Source organism: Notothenia coriiceps, unplaced genomic scaffold (assembly GCF_000735185.1).
Source record: "Notothenia coriiceps isolate Sejong01 unplaced genomic scaffold, NC01 NC01_scaffold00016872, whole genome shotgun sequence".
NCBI classification, from domain to species: Eukaryota; Metazoa; Chordata; class Actinopteri; order Perciformes; family Nototheniidae; genus Notothenia; species Notothenia coriiceps.
Window position 1 is genome coordinate 34,624 of NW_011349573.1, and position 17,816 is coordinate 52,439.

The following is a 17,816-nucleotide window of genomic DNA, read 5'->3' on the forward strand; positions in this document are numbered from 1 at the left end:
TTAAAGCTTGAGTGTGCTGTCAGTGCTCCCGTGTGTGGATCAAAGACGTATCCGATTACAGCTATTTTTGTATTCCTTTGAGGCATTTGGGTTTAAGGCATTGCCTCTACAAAAATGTCACACATAGGCGTTATAAAGCCTATGGGATGATTGGATTTTGGTTTACTGAAATCCAGATTTGGGTAGCGGGGTGGAAGTGTGGGTTGAGCCTATAGGGTCAGGCACCTGTCAATCACGCAGACATGTCCCAAAACAATCTGCCCCAAAACGGTTTTGGTTGCAATTTCTATATCTGTAAAAGCATTTTAAATGTGCCCTATCATGCTTTTTGGGGGTTCACTTTCCTGTAGTGTGTTGTATAGGTTTTCAAACCTGTAATTGCATTTGAAATCTCTGTAATTCTCATAGCACCTGCAAAGGGGGAGATGCATTGCTAACAGTGCTGCTAAGCAAATAACATCTCAGTGTCTATTTTGCAAATGAGCCTCATTGCAAAAACTGTCCAATTCACAAAGATCTGTGCTAAAAGCCGTTAAAGTGCAAACATATCAACTGAAGCACATTTCAGCACTATGGGGTGTCCACTGTCACTTAAACTTTATTTCGGCAGAGACACACGCGCAAATGTGAACCGTATGCAAATTCTGTGGATTAAACACTTTCCTTCCACCTTAATGGGTTTTCCTCTATTTCGTCATTGCCTTGAAACTTCAACACTATCTCCAGTTTAATATTTTTTGTCCACTAAAAGATAATATGTTCATTTCAGGCTCCCTTAGCAAATGATGCTGCCCACTTTAACAGCTGGGGTGTTTGGTTCCAATTTGAGAGATTATATGTGTGGATGATAATGAGCTTTAATCCGAAAGAGGATTTAAACATGGAGAAGGCTGGCCACTGCTTCATTTAAGAAAATATGGCTTTCAGGTTTAAGGAAAAAGCACTTCAGGGGAAATACAACTCCCCAAAGAAAAAGGAAAACCGTTTAAATGAAAAGTAACATTTGTAATAAGGTTAGGGCAATTTGGACGTAATGGTTACGGAAATAATTTGTATTCTGTCACCAACTGAACAACGGGGGGAAATGAACCAGTAGAAGTCTCTCAGTACCGTGCAAATTGCCTGGAGGCGGCGATGGGACTGTACCCAAAAATATCACACATTCAACCTGGGGCTGCTCTGCATGATCAATCCTTGTGGGTACTCCCCCTCATTCTGCGTCACTCTTCGCCTGTTTATCCAGCAGTAGAACAACTATATGCATGTGTTTGCTCTTAAATTAAAAAAAGGTCCTTCAATGGTGCTGCTGTCCCTTCTGATCTGTCAAAGTTTCTCTCTGTATCCTTGCCTGTCTCTGTGTTTTCACCCAGCATCCCTCCTCCACCTCCCGGTGATAGTTATTGCCACCATTGATTGGCAACTTTCTCCTCGAGGCCAGACAGGATCGCTTGGGAGTCGGATGGATGCGTCACCGAATAATTAAAGCAATGAACGCCCCATTCAATATTCATTATATTTTAAAGGGCTTTAACAGAAACATTTTAATCTTTTTTTATGTACGCCTCTCTGCAGCTGCATTGGGGTTGTAAATCTATTTTTTAAATCACACACCTGCATTATGTGTTTGAGTGTAGTGAGAATATGCTAAATGTAGCCCACATCCCTCCTTGATAACTAGATGAAGTCATTTGTGGAAATCAGACAAACTGGTCATTTGATTTTCACTTGTCTCAGCCTTTGCAATCTATGAGACATTCAATGATTTTGTCTTCCAGTGTTGACTCTTGCAGTGCATTGACTTTCTATTGATTGAGGCACTCACTTTGTGTTGGGCTGATGCAACTCACTTACGTTTAATTTGTGAGGGAGAGAAACTCCCACTGCAGGGAACTTTGGGATTTTAACCATTTACATGCAGAAAAACCTTTATAAAACACTACAGCAAAGGGAAAAAGTTTTCCCTCACAACAAGGTTTCTGTCCATGTGCAATAATCAAAAGTCCAAAAAGGCTAAGCAGGAAAACTGTAGGAATAGGGTTTTTCCACCATTTGACCTTGTAAACCAATTATTTGCTTGTTAGGAGTGGAAACATTGAGATGACTGATAATGTCAAAGGATGTGAAGTTTCTGGCCTTTTCCTGCCTTCAGTGTCGCCGCTGTGAAAGAAACTGCATGAATTGCGATTTTTAATTAGCCTAACCCGCACAATGAGGCTGTGGCCGCTTGAGAGGTGAAGTTTTGTGAAAGCCTCCCAACAAGGTTGCATTTGATGAGGCTGTCAAGCTCACTCGCGTCAGCCAGGCACTCAGCATGTGGCCTTTTTCAATTCTCCTTTATTAGAAAGTTTGAACACATCCTCTCTCACTGTGTTCATTCCCTGTTCAGTCTCCCTGTCGCTCAATGACAGCTAAGAACAAAAAACACTACTCTCTTGTTCTCTTTGTAGGTTTTTCTTTCCCTTTCCCTTTTTATCCCGTTTTTTATTTAGTCCAACTGGGATTGGTCAAAGCACAATCAAGCTATTTCTGCAACAAGCAGAGGCCCAGTGAATCCTTACAGGTCTCAATGGAGTCCTGCCAAGTTAGGGGCTTTTCAGTTTGCCTTTTTTTTGCAAGGGAGAAAGGATGTAAGCTTGCTTTTCCGAGGAGTACGCCTTTGTTGGTTGCAGGAGACTGACGCACTGCAGGAGTTCTGGAAACAAACCAGGTTGACTCTATTCTTCGGGCCCTGGCTGCTTTTCTCACCACTGATCAGAAAATACAAGCCATTCAAATTGCTGCTTAGCATTTTTATTATAATTAACCTGGTACTCCCCCAATAGGAAAGTATCCAAAGCCAAATGGCATATTGTTTAGGGAGATAAATACTACTATAATTAAGAAGCAACACATTTGATAAAACAAATCCACTCCTCTTCAGCTCAAGAATCCCCTCTAAGCATGCCTTGTAATTTCATTTGGCACGAATTACATTGAAGTTCCTTCACATATTTTCCTGTCATGTTTATTGCTTCTGTTTGATGTGGCGCACGGTTGAAATATTTAAGACCTCTTATTTACGATCATCCGGAGCCCCAAAAAAGGGAAGAAGATGGCAGCTGATTTCCCTGCAGTGCAATGATCGATACATTCTACATATTAATTAAGTTCCTCTGTCATTTTCCAATGCCTCTTGCAGGGAAAAGCCTCTCACTGGTCTCTTATCAGCCAATCACAGAGCAGCATGGCTCCGCACAGCCTCCCTCACGGCACCTCTGAGATGTGCACGGTGCAGCATTAGGAAAGTGTGTGTTCACTGATCATCATGTGTCATTTACAATAGGTGTCTTTCTTTTATTTATTTGTATATGACATAAAGTGGCAGTTCTGTAAATGTGATCAGCTATGGATCAAACAGCCATGACACGTTTGTGTTGCTCTGCTGGCTTTGGAGTTTATTAAGGAGTTCGGATGAGATGAAGGCATGCACGAGGGAGTCGGCAGCAGACAAAGAGTGTGATGGGCGGAGACATGCAATGTGCTAATAGACAGAAGACATGTAAGAAGAGCTACTAAGTTTACACGAGGAGACTCTTAAGTCAAAACAACAATAGATGTCTGTTTGAAGTACTGTACATTTTCCTTCAGGCTTCAGCCTGGAGAGAGCCTCAAGTCTTTATGAGCGTGTGCTGCTAACTGAGAGGCACTACAGATGTTAGTAGGCGTTGCATCTCTGTTTCCTGCCAGTAGCCAAGCAACACGGCATGCTGCGACCTCACAATCCAAAGTGTTTCTGCGCTCTCAGCACATCCCCTCGCACAATCTCGCTCTCAGAAACGGGGATTAGAGTTCCCCCTCTCTCTCGCTTTCCGCACCCTTTGCCTGTGTTGTGCGTGTGATCTTGCCAGAGGGTAATTAAACTGTTTCTGCTACTCTCAGGGAAGTTTCCTCGCACATATCATCTGACATCAAAAACACTTAAAAATATATTGCTGTGTAAAAAATGCGATGTTCAGACGGCCAATTAAGTTTGATTCCTGAAGTGTGAGCCTCTGAGCGTGTGTAATGAGGCCCATGGCTTAACTGTGAAGTCTGCTCGCTGCCGTTTGACAAAATATGTTTTTTTCTTCCATTCACGTGGAGCCTAATGAGTAGTGGAAATGCTATTCTTACCCATCAACAAGTCCGATGATGGAAGAGAAACAGATCACATAGCTTGATGAATAGGCGCTTTCACACCGGAGTACTTTTCCCAGGAATAGTTCCGATAGTTCCTGGGATTTTGCGTTCACACCAAAAAGATCTGGAACTAGAACTTTTTTTGGTGAACTTTCCTGGGGAGAAAAAGGTTCCAATTTCTGATTGGCTGGGCAGATTGCAAACCACGCCCTGTAAAACTCGCCATTTTATTTGCTCGCATTAGCATTTTTAGCATTAGCATTAGCCCAGCGCACCAACAGAGAGAGAATAACTTATGGAAACACAACAGAAAACATGGGAGCCGTGGAGATGAGGAGGTGTCGGCGTTCTGACGATTTACTCGGAAGGCTTCAGTAGAAGCTGCTGGGACTCCCAGCAGCTTCTACTGAAGCCAGTCCCAAACTCCGGGGACTTCCGGCCGTGGACTTCGGGTGGCAGTATACGCCGTGAAGTTGTTTGCGGCCTGCCAGTAAGCCCAAAGCAGAAGAAGAAGTGACGTCAGCGGCTCCCTCAGGGACTTATTCCGGTGTGAACGCGGTTTACTAGATAATTCCAGGAAATAAAAGTTCTGGGAACTATTCCTGGGAAAAGTACTTGGTGTGAAAGCGCCTAATGATTAACACCCCCTTTTACAAGAGGGTTGACGTTACAGTTTTTTCTGCAATGGCAATTAATTAAAACCGGTGATGGTGATATTAAGCTGTTAATTAATCGGTTGAATTTATTTGCAACCTATGGTGTTTGTCCAGGTTTAATGAAAACACATCTTGCTGGGATAAAGATAACAAAAAAAACTGTTTATGGTAATGCTGTTTTGATCGACTGTTGTCAGGACCTCCATCCCAGTTCCTGCCTCGAAACACTCCATTTCAATCCCAAAATAAAAGTATCCAAATCCCATTGTAACACCTTTCATTTGCTCGGCATTGAAATTCAAATACGGCCTGATTATAATGTTTAATGTGCCTGCCACCCTCAGCGATTTTGAAATTGTGTGGTGTAGGCATTAAAAGGGCCTCCTTTTGCTGTTTGCAACGCTCTCTAAGGCTCTCTGTCATCTTTTTGTGCACCAAGTGCCTGGTCTTGAGAAAACACAAGGACAGCTAAGGATTATGGTTCTGTATGTGTCTTTCATTGCCTTTAATATGCAAATAGGAGATTAGTTTTGGAAAGGAAAGTGTTTGGCATGGGAGTTATTTCTACCAGGAGGGTGACACTAAACATTCCCACCTCTTTCCTTTTTTCTTTCTCAGGATCAGTCTTAACTATTTCAGCAAGAAACCGCAACCAGGGAACTGTCTACAACAAACACAATCATATGGTCTTTAGCTACTTGCAACACTCAAAGTTTCAGTAACATGACTAGTGTTTTTTATTGAATTCAAATGCATGTGTCAGTGTTTTTTATTTGAGCCTCATGACAAAATTAAAATGTCTCTCTCTGTGTGGCTCAGGCACATCAAACAAAATAAGAAAACTACATGTTCATAGCAAAAGCCAAATGCAGTCGGGTAAATTACTTTGCTATTACACTGTCAGAAAAACCATTTCAAATTTGCCATGGGAAGCAATTCCAGCATTTCTTTTGATCTCCAGTGCAGAGGGGAGGAGGAAGGATTAGGAAACATTTCATATCATGGAATTGTGATCCCCGCGTTGCAGCAACACAATGCACATGCAATGTCAACATCAATAATTGACTGATTTGAATGACCTAATTTCTTGCAAGTGGGTGTTTAACCCTTTCCAAACGTGCCTCAGGCTGACTGATGGTGGATCGGAGCACTCATCTAGAACACCATATAGAGGTTTCTGCTTCCTCCTTTAGGCATGTTTGTTACGTGACCCTAAACGCTGTTCACCCGTGGGAGCAGGAGATCAAGGCAGTAGAACAAATACAACAAAGTATATCAAGTCAACAATTTGTTTATTCCGACACTAAGTAAATTAAATGAAGATTGAAGGCTCCCCACACTTATTAAGTCAGCATGCAGGCTACACACACCTCCGTTGTTTGGAATATTGATCCTGTGCGCACACACGCATACACGTGAGACAGTTAGGCGCAGATTATCCGATTAAACATCCACGCTGACCGTGTACAATTGATCAGAGTACATTTGCTCGGGGCTGACAACTCAGTGGGCATTCATGACTGGCTCAGAGGGGGGGTGGGTTTAGAATTAATTGACTGGGAAAAAGAAATAGAGAAATCTAGAGAGTTGCAGAATAATCGTATTAAACAAGCAAATTAGCGTAAGAATAATGAACCCGAGACACTTCCTTGGCGGTTCGTCCCTCTGAAGGAATAGCTTTTGAATAACATGTTTTTATTTGATTTACTTTGATAAAATCGAAAGTTGTGGACATTTGAAAGAAGAAAAGTCGATTATCTCTTTTGCTTTTTACACGTCATTCCCACCTTATTAGTCAGTGTGTGGACATTTTCCCCACATAGGTTTTGTGCACATCCTCTCTTAATGAAATAAAGCCTGCCTTTCATTCATCGTCAAGGAAGTCAAGGAAATGTTTTCTATGTTCTTGACCTCCTTCAGGCCTGCAGAATGAGTCAGTGTGTTAATTGCGCTGACAGCACTGTCTTGACTCTTGCTATCATGCATGACATGCAGCTATTTGACAGCCCCATGCCTCTGCTGTCCTCTGACCGTCGAAAGGTAGGAGCACTTGAAAGAGTGTTTAAACAAGCGATCACTGACGCCTCTGCGCTGTTGACTTTGGCTTTTTGAGTATTTGCATTTTTATTGTTGAGTTGTAAACACTCACAAACAAAACCAACAGTGGATGAAATGTGGCTCAGAGTTAATTAATAGATTTTAATGGACACTGCAGGAATGTTTGTTAATTTTCTGTCAGCGCGTGGTCCTAATGAAGCTAAATGAAGTGTGCGTCGGGTTGCTGGTGCGTGCAGCGTGATTATGTTGAATATGTTCTCTCCATTGTGTGGTGCCAACAGTTTAAGCGGGGCTGTGTAGGTGGAGGGACGTGGGAAGGGCAAAGGGAGACAAAGGCAAAGTGGAGAGTACGCAGGGCCGGGCTTCATGAATTCATTTCCCCTCTCTCCTGTGTGAGAGGGACCTCGTCTGAACCCATTACGGTGGTAACAAGGTGACAGCAAGCGCTCTTGCTATGGGTTTTGGCCTCCGGAGCTGTCTGGCTGCCCGTCTATGTTAATTAAGGGAGAGAATGAAAGTGTGAGGTATGGGGACGCTGTTAGATTAAAACGCTTAACTAGATGGTCCGAAAGGACAGAGTTTCACTCTTTCTCTCAGAGTTTGCAACTTCGAGGTGGAGCTAAAAAGACAGCCATTAAAGCTGAAACCCTATTCACATTGGTAAGTGACACATACAAATCTCCTCACTCAGCAGGCCATGAATTATTGACACCTTGTTAGGCTTGTCATGTTGAATTATTTGATTTTAGAACGATTGGCCAGTCTTATTCATTGAATGCATTTCCCTTGCACATTATTTAAAGGGGCCCTATTGTGATTTTGGGGTTTTCCCTTTCCTGTAGTCTGTAATATAGGTTGTTGTGCATGTAAATGGTCTGCGAAGGCTCAAATCCCAAAGTCAATGGTGCTCTTCTAAAGTATTGTCTTTCAACCATGCTGCTGGTTTAAGATGGACGTAATAGAAATATTTGGCAGCATCCTTTCCCCTCATCTGTGGAAAAATTAGTGTTGTCTTTCTGCAAGGGAAAAAGGCATTGGCGAAGTTCACTGGCAGAGTGTTTTTAGTGCAAAGTAAGTGGGCGATCAGGAGATGTCATCAATTCCAATGCATGCCAGTTGCCACGGAAACAGAAGTGGAGAGGCTTTTCTCAAGGATCCTGTTAAACATTTAGAGTGTGCACGGCTCAAATGGAGAAAGAAAATAAATAGAGAAAGGGAGAGCCTGAGATGTGTCGTGGACTATTGTCCATCTTTTCATCTTTATTTGTTTCCCCTTCGATTAGAAGTGGGAATTATGTAAATACATTTCTTTGATTTTTTTTTAGTTAAAGCTCCTTTTCTATTTCTAAAGTTACACAGTTGGAAGACAGGGAATGATACAGCTCACAAACCTTCAATTCACCTTCATTTTTACGGAGCATTTGAAATTGTTAACTCTCCCTACATCTCCTTAATATCCAAAGTAGAGTTGCATGGCTGATTCTGATCAATTTGGACATTTCACAGGTAAGGTTGTTAATTGTCGCTAAAAGACCGTTGCTAAGGAGAAAACAGACGGTTCCTAAGGAGGATCAAGAGACTATGTGCAGTCATATCAATCCACAGAAAGAAGTCCAGTAAATTAAACGTCACCCTAGCACCCAACTTTACCTTGATCTGCCAAAGTGTCCAATGCTGTGACCAAAGCTTTGCTCAAAAGCTCAACAGTTGTGTCGCGCCTCCTGATGGAGCAGCTAGCCCCTCTCAGCGGTAATCTCCCAGCAGACGGGCCCTAAATGGGAAAGGGCTCGGCGCGGTCAGGACGTGAGCTGAGCAGATAGGAGCTCTGTGTAATTCCTGTTAATTACTGTTCAGGAGGCGATAAGACCTGTTTGGAGAGGCTAAGAGAGGTGATAAGGAGGATCAGGGATTCACCTGAAGGATGTTCCACCTCATGGGCAAAAACAGTCCACTTGAAAAATGGTCTGGCTGCAGTAGTTGTTTTTTCTTCTACACTGAACTAATGGAACTTTTCTGACGCTTCTTTAACAGGGTGTCCGCCGGGTCTTAAAAAGTATTAAAAGTTGTTAAATCAATTTAGGCAAAATTAAGGCTAAGGCTTCCAAGGTATCTCATTTTGTAGCTTGTTTATGCGTTATTGTTTACGTCTTTTTGTATACGGACGGCGAGAATGTATTACCTTTTCATCATAATGGAAACCTCACATTAGAATACAACATGTTATTCTGTATTCATATTGTGCTTTCCCCACTCCTCAGGGTGTCCGCGGGGTCTTAAAAAGTATTAAAAGTTGATAAATCCATTTAGCGAAAACGAAGGCTATTAAACGGTATTTTCCAAGGTATCACATTTTGTAGCTTGTTTCCAATAAGTATATAAATTGTCCAAAGAGGTTGTATTCTACAGTCTGCCTGAATGTAATCATTGCGTAGGTGTGTAGTGTGATTCTGTGTAGTTTATTTATGGCATCCCGTTGGATTTGACGTCATCTGAACAGGACATCGCACGCTCACTGCTTGATAGCACGCGAATGCCCGTTTACGCCGGTTGCTAAGCAACATCGTTATGGGGAAATGCAAGTCTGCGTCCAAATGGTTGGAAGATAAGGAGGAAGGACAATCAATACTGTATATAGTCAATGTGAGGTAAAGTGTGTCGCCAAGGTAACCGGTTAGAAACTCAAAGTGGCGATGAGGTCTTAAAATGTATGGAAAGGGTCTTAAAAAAGATCTTAAAAGGAATTACATCTGACTTCAGGATTCCTGCATATACCCTGTTTAAGGGAAGAGGCTGTGGGCAAACAAGAGGTTTTTTTTCTCTAACAGAATCTGAAAAACTTTTAAAGCAAACTTATTGACTTGAAATTGCAATAATGTTTTCATCCAGTTTTTAAATGATAGCGTCAATTTGAGTGTTGACCTCATTGTTATCATTATTCGATGAATTCTTTCTTCTTTTAAGTGGACCTTGAGTTGTATTGTTTTGGTCATCTGCTGGTTTTAAGACTCCATAGACAAAATCTTTGCAAAATTGAGGAAATTAATTCACAGAAAACTATAGTTTAATAAATCCTTGCAATTCCCATTTCCAAAATCACATCAAAACAGATGTATTGAAACACACTTTTTAGTGCACTTGTGTTAGACCATTGATGCCACGGCAAATATTCACAGCATGACTTGAGGGATTTTCTTTTTCCAGAATAGTTCAAAGCAATTCACCAAAAAACCTGAGCCCTGTGAGATCCAATTCATTTCTTTCGGCATATTCCAAGCCCCTATTATCATGCGCCGGGGATGGATCCCACAAGTTGTCAGTCACCTCTGTTCTGCTGTGAAATCAGACCAAATCCCACTCACTGTTTGTCTGCCTTTCATTGCACAGATAACCCTTTGACCTGCTGGCGAACAGGCCTTTCAGTTTTCGCGTCAAAAAGAACTAGTAGTAATTTGTGATACCTTAGCATGAAAAATAAAAAGGCTGATAACAGAGAACACTGTATGGTTCGATGAAGGAACTGAGCCCTAGATGGTGAACTGCAACGGCTCTTTAGGGCTCCGAGTGCAGGGAGATATGAGTTCATATTTAAGACACTAGTTGTCTGAATTCATTGCATTACGAATACCTGGGAGTGGGTGAGGTCTCCTGCACCTTCACATTGACCTTGGTAGTATTAAGAAGGACTATTATGCAAATTTAAGGTTTCATATTTGAATGTTGTGCCTCTACTCTGACATGTTAACATACTTTAATGTTCAAGAAAAAATGGTTTCAAGACCATTTACATGCAAAAAACCTATATAACACACCCGCAAAAACATATAGGGCCCCTTTAAGTTCTTGCTCTCTTGTGTGTGCATGCTGGTAGAGGCTGTTGTCGGTCTTCCTCTCATTTCTAACTTTTCGGTTTAAATCTTTTCTCTTGTCCCGGCTTGTTATTAGCTCAGCGAAGGCATCTTGTCTTTCTCACTCAGCAGCTCATCATTAGCAGCAGGAACATATTTCGCCCTTGTAATACACAGAACACCAAGATACTAATTACCTTTCAGTCACCAATAAGGCTCGGTTTTACCCCCCACTTCTCATTGAACAGCCACTGCTGGAAGAAGAATCTGTTTCAGTCAGGCGTTTGTGGAGCCTCTATACAAATCACGCGTAATATGACAACCATTCATCACTTTGATAAATGATTATCAAAGAGAGCTACTGAGAAATATGCAAATGTCATCCCTTAGACATCACAGTGTACCTCACTCTTAGTGATTAGACAACACACAAGTTTCCCACAAGCAAGAATAAGTAGTGTTTGATTACACGGAAGGATTTTCTTTTTCAACAAATGCACCAAGGGATCAGACAAATCTGAATCTCCGGCTTAAATGCTCCTAATTTCCATCTCCTTTATCTTAAATGGTTACTCACTCATCATATACTGCTATTAAATTAGTCAAGTCTGTGTACTGCGCCTAATGGACCCTCTATTGTTCCAGATATTAGACAACACAGAAAATTAGGCATAATCCACTTGCCTTTTCTAATGTTAAATGAGTAGTGTGAGGATTTCAAGGACGCTTTGATGAGTCATTGCTCGTGTTGTTACCTCCTCAGATGTTGTGTAATGCTGCAGGATAAAAGCACACATTGTTTTTGTATACTTTTGGACATCATAGCTCCAGTTTAGTGAAGCCCCTGCTGCAGTATGCAATGATATTTATGATACAAGTCTGTGGCAGCAGTTTATACCAGTTGTCAAAAAGGCTAAATGGACTATTTTCTCCCCTCTCAGAATACGGATGGTGCATTGAGGGACTGAGGGAGATGATAAGATGGAGAGGGATGGTAGTGGGAGGGTCAGTTGGTGCAGAGGCTGCTGTGATGTTTTAAAAAGAATACTAGTGTATTCTGAGAACAAACGGACAGCGAGGAAGGCCGGTTCAGTAACTTTTTCAAATACAAATAAGTCCATGGTTACAGATGCTGCAACCTGGCAAGAACATTTGATTTCACCCCTTAAGAAAACGCCACCATTATGTTTATCAATGCTGAGTAACCAATCTCCAACAATCTTAATCAATGGAAGACATTACTCAAATGTAACTAATATACAGTATATATTTTCTGTGCTGAGAGACATCCAGTTTGCCCATTGTATGTGAAAGTAATTCACCCTTTGATCCAGATATAACAGGCGAGAAAGATAATCCTTTCTTTAGCAGTTTGTACTTACTTAAACCGAGTTTCAGCATTTGTAGTTATAGATGTAATTCTCTAATATGCCCTGTTTTTTCGGTGGGGGGGGGGGTAAAACCACAACAATTATAATAGGCTCTCTATAACACAAAACTATAAGACATTTTCCATTAGCTTTGCTTCCTTTTTAAGGTGTTAAAGTATCCTTCCACCACAAACCTTTATCAAGTTGTGGGCCTCTTACTACCAAAATGATTCCCCAAATAGTCCTTCAGTGCAGCTACATTATTCCAGGAACTACTGTATCTCGTTTCTTGCAACACTAAAGGTCACTGACGGTCCTTAAAATGATCATAATGTGATTTTCCCACAAGACTAAAAAGTGTGACGGTGATGAGAGAAAAAGAGGAAATGGCTGCCATTTGAAAGTCTCCCTTTCGACCTCTGCACGTACGTTTCAATATCCATTAAAGCAGTGGTCACCAACCTTTTTAAGCCCAAGATCACCGACCTCGGCCTAGGTGAAAGGCGAGATCTACCTATTGCAGAATTGAGTGAAAAAGACGGCCCATACAATGCTTCCAATTTGAGGCCTTTTATATAGGCTAATTGCATCTGAATTACTGTTACAATGAAGGCTCCATATTCAGCTCACGGCATATAGGCAGGGGTAAAGTGCTATTGGGGGGCGGACCTCACCTTCTCTTGGGGGGTCCTCACCTTCTCAAGGGGGGTCCGGGGGGGTGCTCCCCCGGGAAGATTTTTTTTTAAATATTGAAGTTGAAAGCATCAATCTGGTGCACTTGAAGAGACCTATGGATACCTCTCTCAGCACCCATATGAAACAGAACTGTAAACAGATTTTCTTTTTCTTTATGGATATCTTACAAATCACATTAAACTGTATTCTTGTTTTACTGCCATATACTGTAGTAGGCTATTTCATACCTGTTTTTCATTTATTCTCTTATTGTTTGTATAACTATAATGATCATATGAAGGTGTGCCGCGGAAATAATCTTTTGAATAATTTGTGACAAAACTGTTCTAAACACTCAAGAGAGTCCTTTAGCTCACCTGAGCCCCTCAGTCTGACAGGAGAGGACTCTCCTCCAGCTTGTTGTGGAAACAGCTCCTTATGTCCGTTAGTGCAGCTAGCTAACCAGATGCTAACATCACGGTCCCCGTTAGCACCGGTCCCTCTCTCTCCCTCACTCCCTCTCCCCTCACTCCCTCTCTCCCTCTCTATCACACTAAATGCGCAATCGCCACACACACACAGAGCCGAGCTTGAATGACACAAGCACACGTGTATTTCCATGCAACTCTCTGATTGGTCTGGTGTGTTGCCTCTGTTGCGTTCAGTGAACATGGGAAATTACAGTCCTGCCGTCGTCTCTTGTGTCATGATGAGGTTCACGTAAAGCACGGTTAATGTATTATATTATTGAGGTGTCTCAAATATACGTCAATCAAGTGGCACCTGCTAACGGGGTGGTGGATGATAGGTTTACATCTAAAAACGTATTTTTCAAACATTATTATTTTAATTTAATTTTTCTTTCTTTTGTTACTTTTTTTTTTAATGGTCCGCGATCTACCCGCACCACACTCGCGATCGGATCGCGATCGACTGGTTGGCGACCACTGCATTAAAGCATCAGAGTTGCACGACAATGAACTAAACAAAGCATCAGAACAAAATAGGTACATTTAATTCCATATCTGTATTTCTTTCTGACACGTAAAGTCATGTGACCAGGCCATAGCTCGTTTATAGCCTAACGTTTGCTGTCATCACTGCACCACTCTATTGTTATAAACACACTTGAAAACTTCCTGCCGCACTGACCCTAAGTCTGTGTCAACACTTTCCTGTTAAAGTTCCTGCATAGTTCACTGCTCTGATGACCTGCACCCTGAGGTCTCCTCCAGCTATGCAAATGAGCCCATCTTGTTTGTGTTTTGCAAATATGGGGCAATAAAATAAAGCAGGGAAAGACAGGGGAGGAGGAGTACTGTACACTCCATGGCTCCGTTGCCCCAGAGTGCTCGGTGAATTATTTATGAAAGTGCTGACAGAAGAGGAGCAGGTTCAACAAGGCGCGTTACTCTGGGGGGCCCCAACAGCCGACAGTCAGGTGGGGCTCGGTTTGTCTTGCGGCCTCTGGATTTTAATGATGGTCCAGTGGTCTCGTTATGCGAATCTACAGTGTAGCGTTTCTCCTGTGTCAGCTGAAAAGAGTAGTTGCGTGCAAATCTGTAATCTGTGCTGTGGCTCTGCACCCCTCTAGTTTGTTTCTCGTATACACTCGCCCCATCGTTTCCAATCTGAGTTTTGCCTCTTCGAGCCCCCCTCCCCGGTTCTCTCTCCTCCTTACCTTTCACACTTTGTCATTTCTCATCTAGTTGTTATACATGGCCTTCTGCAGTGTATCTATTTCTGAATTGCTCTCGTCCCCTCTGTCCGCCTACTCCTCACTTGCATCTCATACATCTCTGTCGGTTCCTCCTGCACACTACTAACACCATCGCTGATGATTGACAGGGCACTAAACATAATTTAAATCATTCCTCTTAACCCACATTAGCTTAATTGGAAGTCTTTCTACTTCTGTTTTTGCAGTATGGCAGAGATAAAAGGAAGCGAAGCCATGAAGATGATGAAATGTATGTTTTTATCAAATGTAAATGTACCTAGTGCAGCAGCATGTATTTGGAATAACAGACATGTTGGTATAAGGAGTGCTCAGTGTCAGGTGTTCTGGTGCAGCGGCATTTCTTTGCAAATAGTCTTTGGCCCATGGACCCTCAAAGTCTGCTCATACACTATAACATATTACAATGTGGAGTCATACACAGCAGCACAAATACAAATAATTGGTTGGTTTTGTGCTCACCTTGAGATTAGGGAATCTTGTGCCGTTGCTTACTCTGATTGACAATCATCCTAATATGAACCATTGCTATTACAACACAGAGTTTGGAGTGTTCTTGATAACTGCAACGCTCCTCTTAATTACATTTTGTATCGACCTCACTAAACTGTTGCTGCCGCCGCACTGACAGTCCCGTTAAAATTATTACTCAATGTGCTTGCCGCTACAGATTGAGGTATTGTAAAAGTTTAGTGTTGTGATGACTCACTCTGTCTTTTTATCTTGTGTCTATCTGGCTTACTTTATCCAGGGTGGTTCATCGTCCTTGGCTCTATTTGTTGCACACAAGAGCATATATACACATATGCACAGAAAATGACTTAACAGTCGTTTACCTCTTTATAAAAAAGTATAATGTTTCCCTCAACAAAGGTAAGATTTAGCATACAGACACTATGTTCCACTATATTCTTCTCTTAAATCATTGTTTCTTCAAGAAGCTCAGCATCAATGGCCACTTTTCAAACAGTTGTCATTGAAAAAAATATACAACAACACTCTCTTGACTAACCCCCCTAATGCATTGCGCCTCAGGGCTGCTGCATAATCTGACAGCACCTCCGCTTATAGGTCTCCTCACTGTCAGACTCACCTCTCCAGAGGATTGACACATCACAGGCCTCTGCTACCCCGTCCCCCCCCCAGGCCTCACTTGTCAACAGGAGCAGCACCTCCTCTGTTTGACCCCAAGGGAGGAGAGGAAGGAGGGGACTCAAAGATAAACATTGGATGAACTGTATAAGGATACAGCTTTTTGCAAAAATGATCTGCATGCATGAAATAGATGGTTTTCTTCACATATTGTTTCATTTGAAAGAACACGTATAAAGAAAACATAATCATTAAGTCTGGTATCATACGATAACAGCATCATATGGTGAGTTACCTTCTGAATCCCACTCCTGTTGGTTTAACATACTTGTGGTGGAGTCATGTGGCTGTGTTGTGTGGATTCATTGTAGTTTCTTTGGAAGCCTAATGTACCAGAGAGTATTTTTTCCTTGGTTGGAGCTTTTCTGGTGCACACTCCTTAGTAACCAGCTTGAGATGAGCTTGCTGTACTACGTTGAATGTTGTACAAGCTCTCATACTGTACAAGCATGTTTACATGAAAGCAATGTCCTTCCCCTTCATATTCCCTCCAAATTCCACACTAAAACCGGCCTCAAATGATACTCACGACTTGGATATGAACCGCTTCTTTCAGAGAGCCCACATTTCCAACTGATAACAAAGAATTGTTCTTCCATATCACATTTCTGCCATTGCGGCCAAATCTCGCTCCCTGCATTGCGTTTTCATCATTTTCCTACATCTATTATTCCGGCACTATTCCACCGCGATCAGATATGGCACATCCTTCCAGAAAATCCCCAACTTTAACCTTGTGAAAAAGCTTGCAGATTGAACTATCTCAGCAGTTCCCAGCAACTCTAAGCTGACAGAATGTCTTCATAGCAGTTCAGGGTTCTATGGTACACATGGATCTGTGCGTCATCCCAGAGTTTGACAGGCGAGCCAACATGTACGCGCACCGACACACACACACACACATATACAGGCACACACACACTCACACAAAGGCACTTTCTGTTGAGAAGCAGGGGGCCAATTATGGGCTACTGTGACAGGGAACGGCTGTAGGGAAGTGAGCGTCCCCGCAGGCAGGCCACAGTACGCCCTGCACACTGCCAGCATGTCCACTGACAGTGATAGGAATCCTATGATACCTCAGTGCGGGAAACAAAGGCACAATGGAAACCTTAAAGCTGTTGTGAAGGAAATGTTGGCGGTGTTTTCTCTGCAGACGCTATAATCAGATCATATTGAACCGTGCTGCACTGTGCCCACTCGCCCACTCACTGTCTTTATTGAGATATAAATTAGACTGTGTTTTCTCATGAGGATCTCAACTCTCTAACTACAATCTGAGCACTTCTTTGTAAAACATATTCAGTGTAAAAAAGAATGCAGCCAAAATGACACATTCTTGAAGACACTTTTTATTTGGAAGCTATGTTTTGGAAAATTCCATACAACATATATATAGATTTGCAATACATGTACACATTGGTGTTTTATTTTGTTAAAACTCTAATAGATCCAGTGATGGGAAAAGTACCTTTTGGATATTTTTTAACCTGTAATGATACTCCCATTATTTATGAGTTCATGTATATTGTGTATTAGATATTCATTTGAATTTGAAGTAACTAGGAAAAGTTGCCAATACAAATGTTGTGGAGTAAACCAAACAATATCAGCTTCCAAAAGGTAGTTGATTGGAAATATAAAGTTGCATAGATGGAACATGCTCAGGCAATGTACCTCAAACATTACATTACCCAATTAAATATGCTTCCTTATATGCCATCACTGAATAAATCAGCATTGAAATCATGCCCTAATAAGGCTTTACTGTCTTTATGTGTATGTGTGTTTTTTGAAGGCTACACAATTTGTGTGCCTTGATCCTATTTTGACAAACTTGTTGACTGTCCTGCTTTACAGTCTGAGTGGCCAGTGTGGTCTCTGGAAAGACAAAGGGTTTCATTTTCTCATTGTGCTGTAAGAGCAGCTCCCCACAGCTTCAATGACATGTATACGTTGTTTTAAATGAAGGCTTAACACGGACACAAAGTAGGATTCATGTACTTTACTTTAGTGCATCGAAGAACAATAATAAGCAGACGCTACAATGTACATTGAATGCATGTCTTCCATAATTCAACTTTCTAACCTCCACACGGATTACTTTTGAATGCAGGGCAACTCAACAGACAGAATACTTGAGCACCCTAAATTATGTAAGGAT

General features: G+C 41.8%; 1 protein-coding gene across 1 annotated transcript in view; it reads right to left on the minus strand.

The window, feature by feature from the left end:
- Positions 1-17,816, minus strand: part of LOC104949886 (interleukin-1 receptor accessory protein-like 1-B) — an 86,099-nt gene that overhangs the window by 31,851 nt on the left and 36,432 nt on the right. The gene's annotated exons all lie outside the window — the stretch shown is intronic.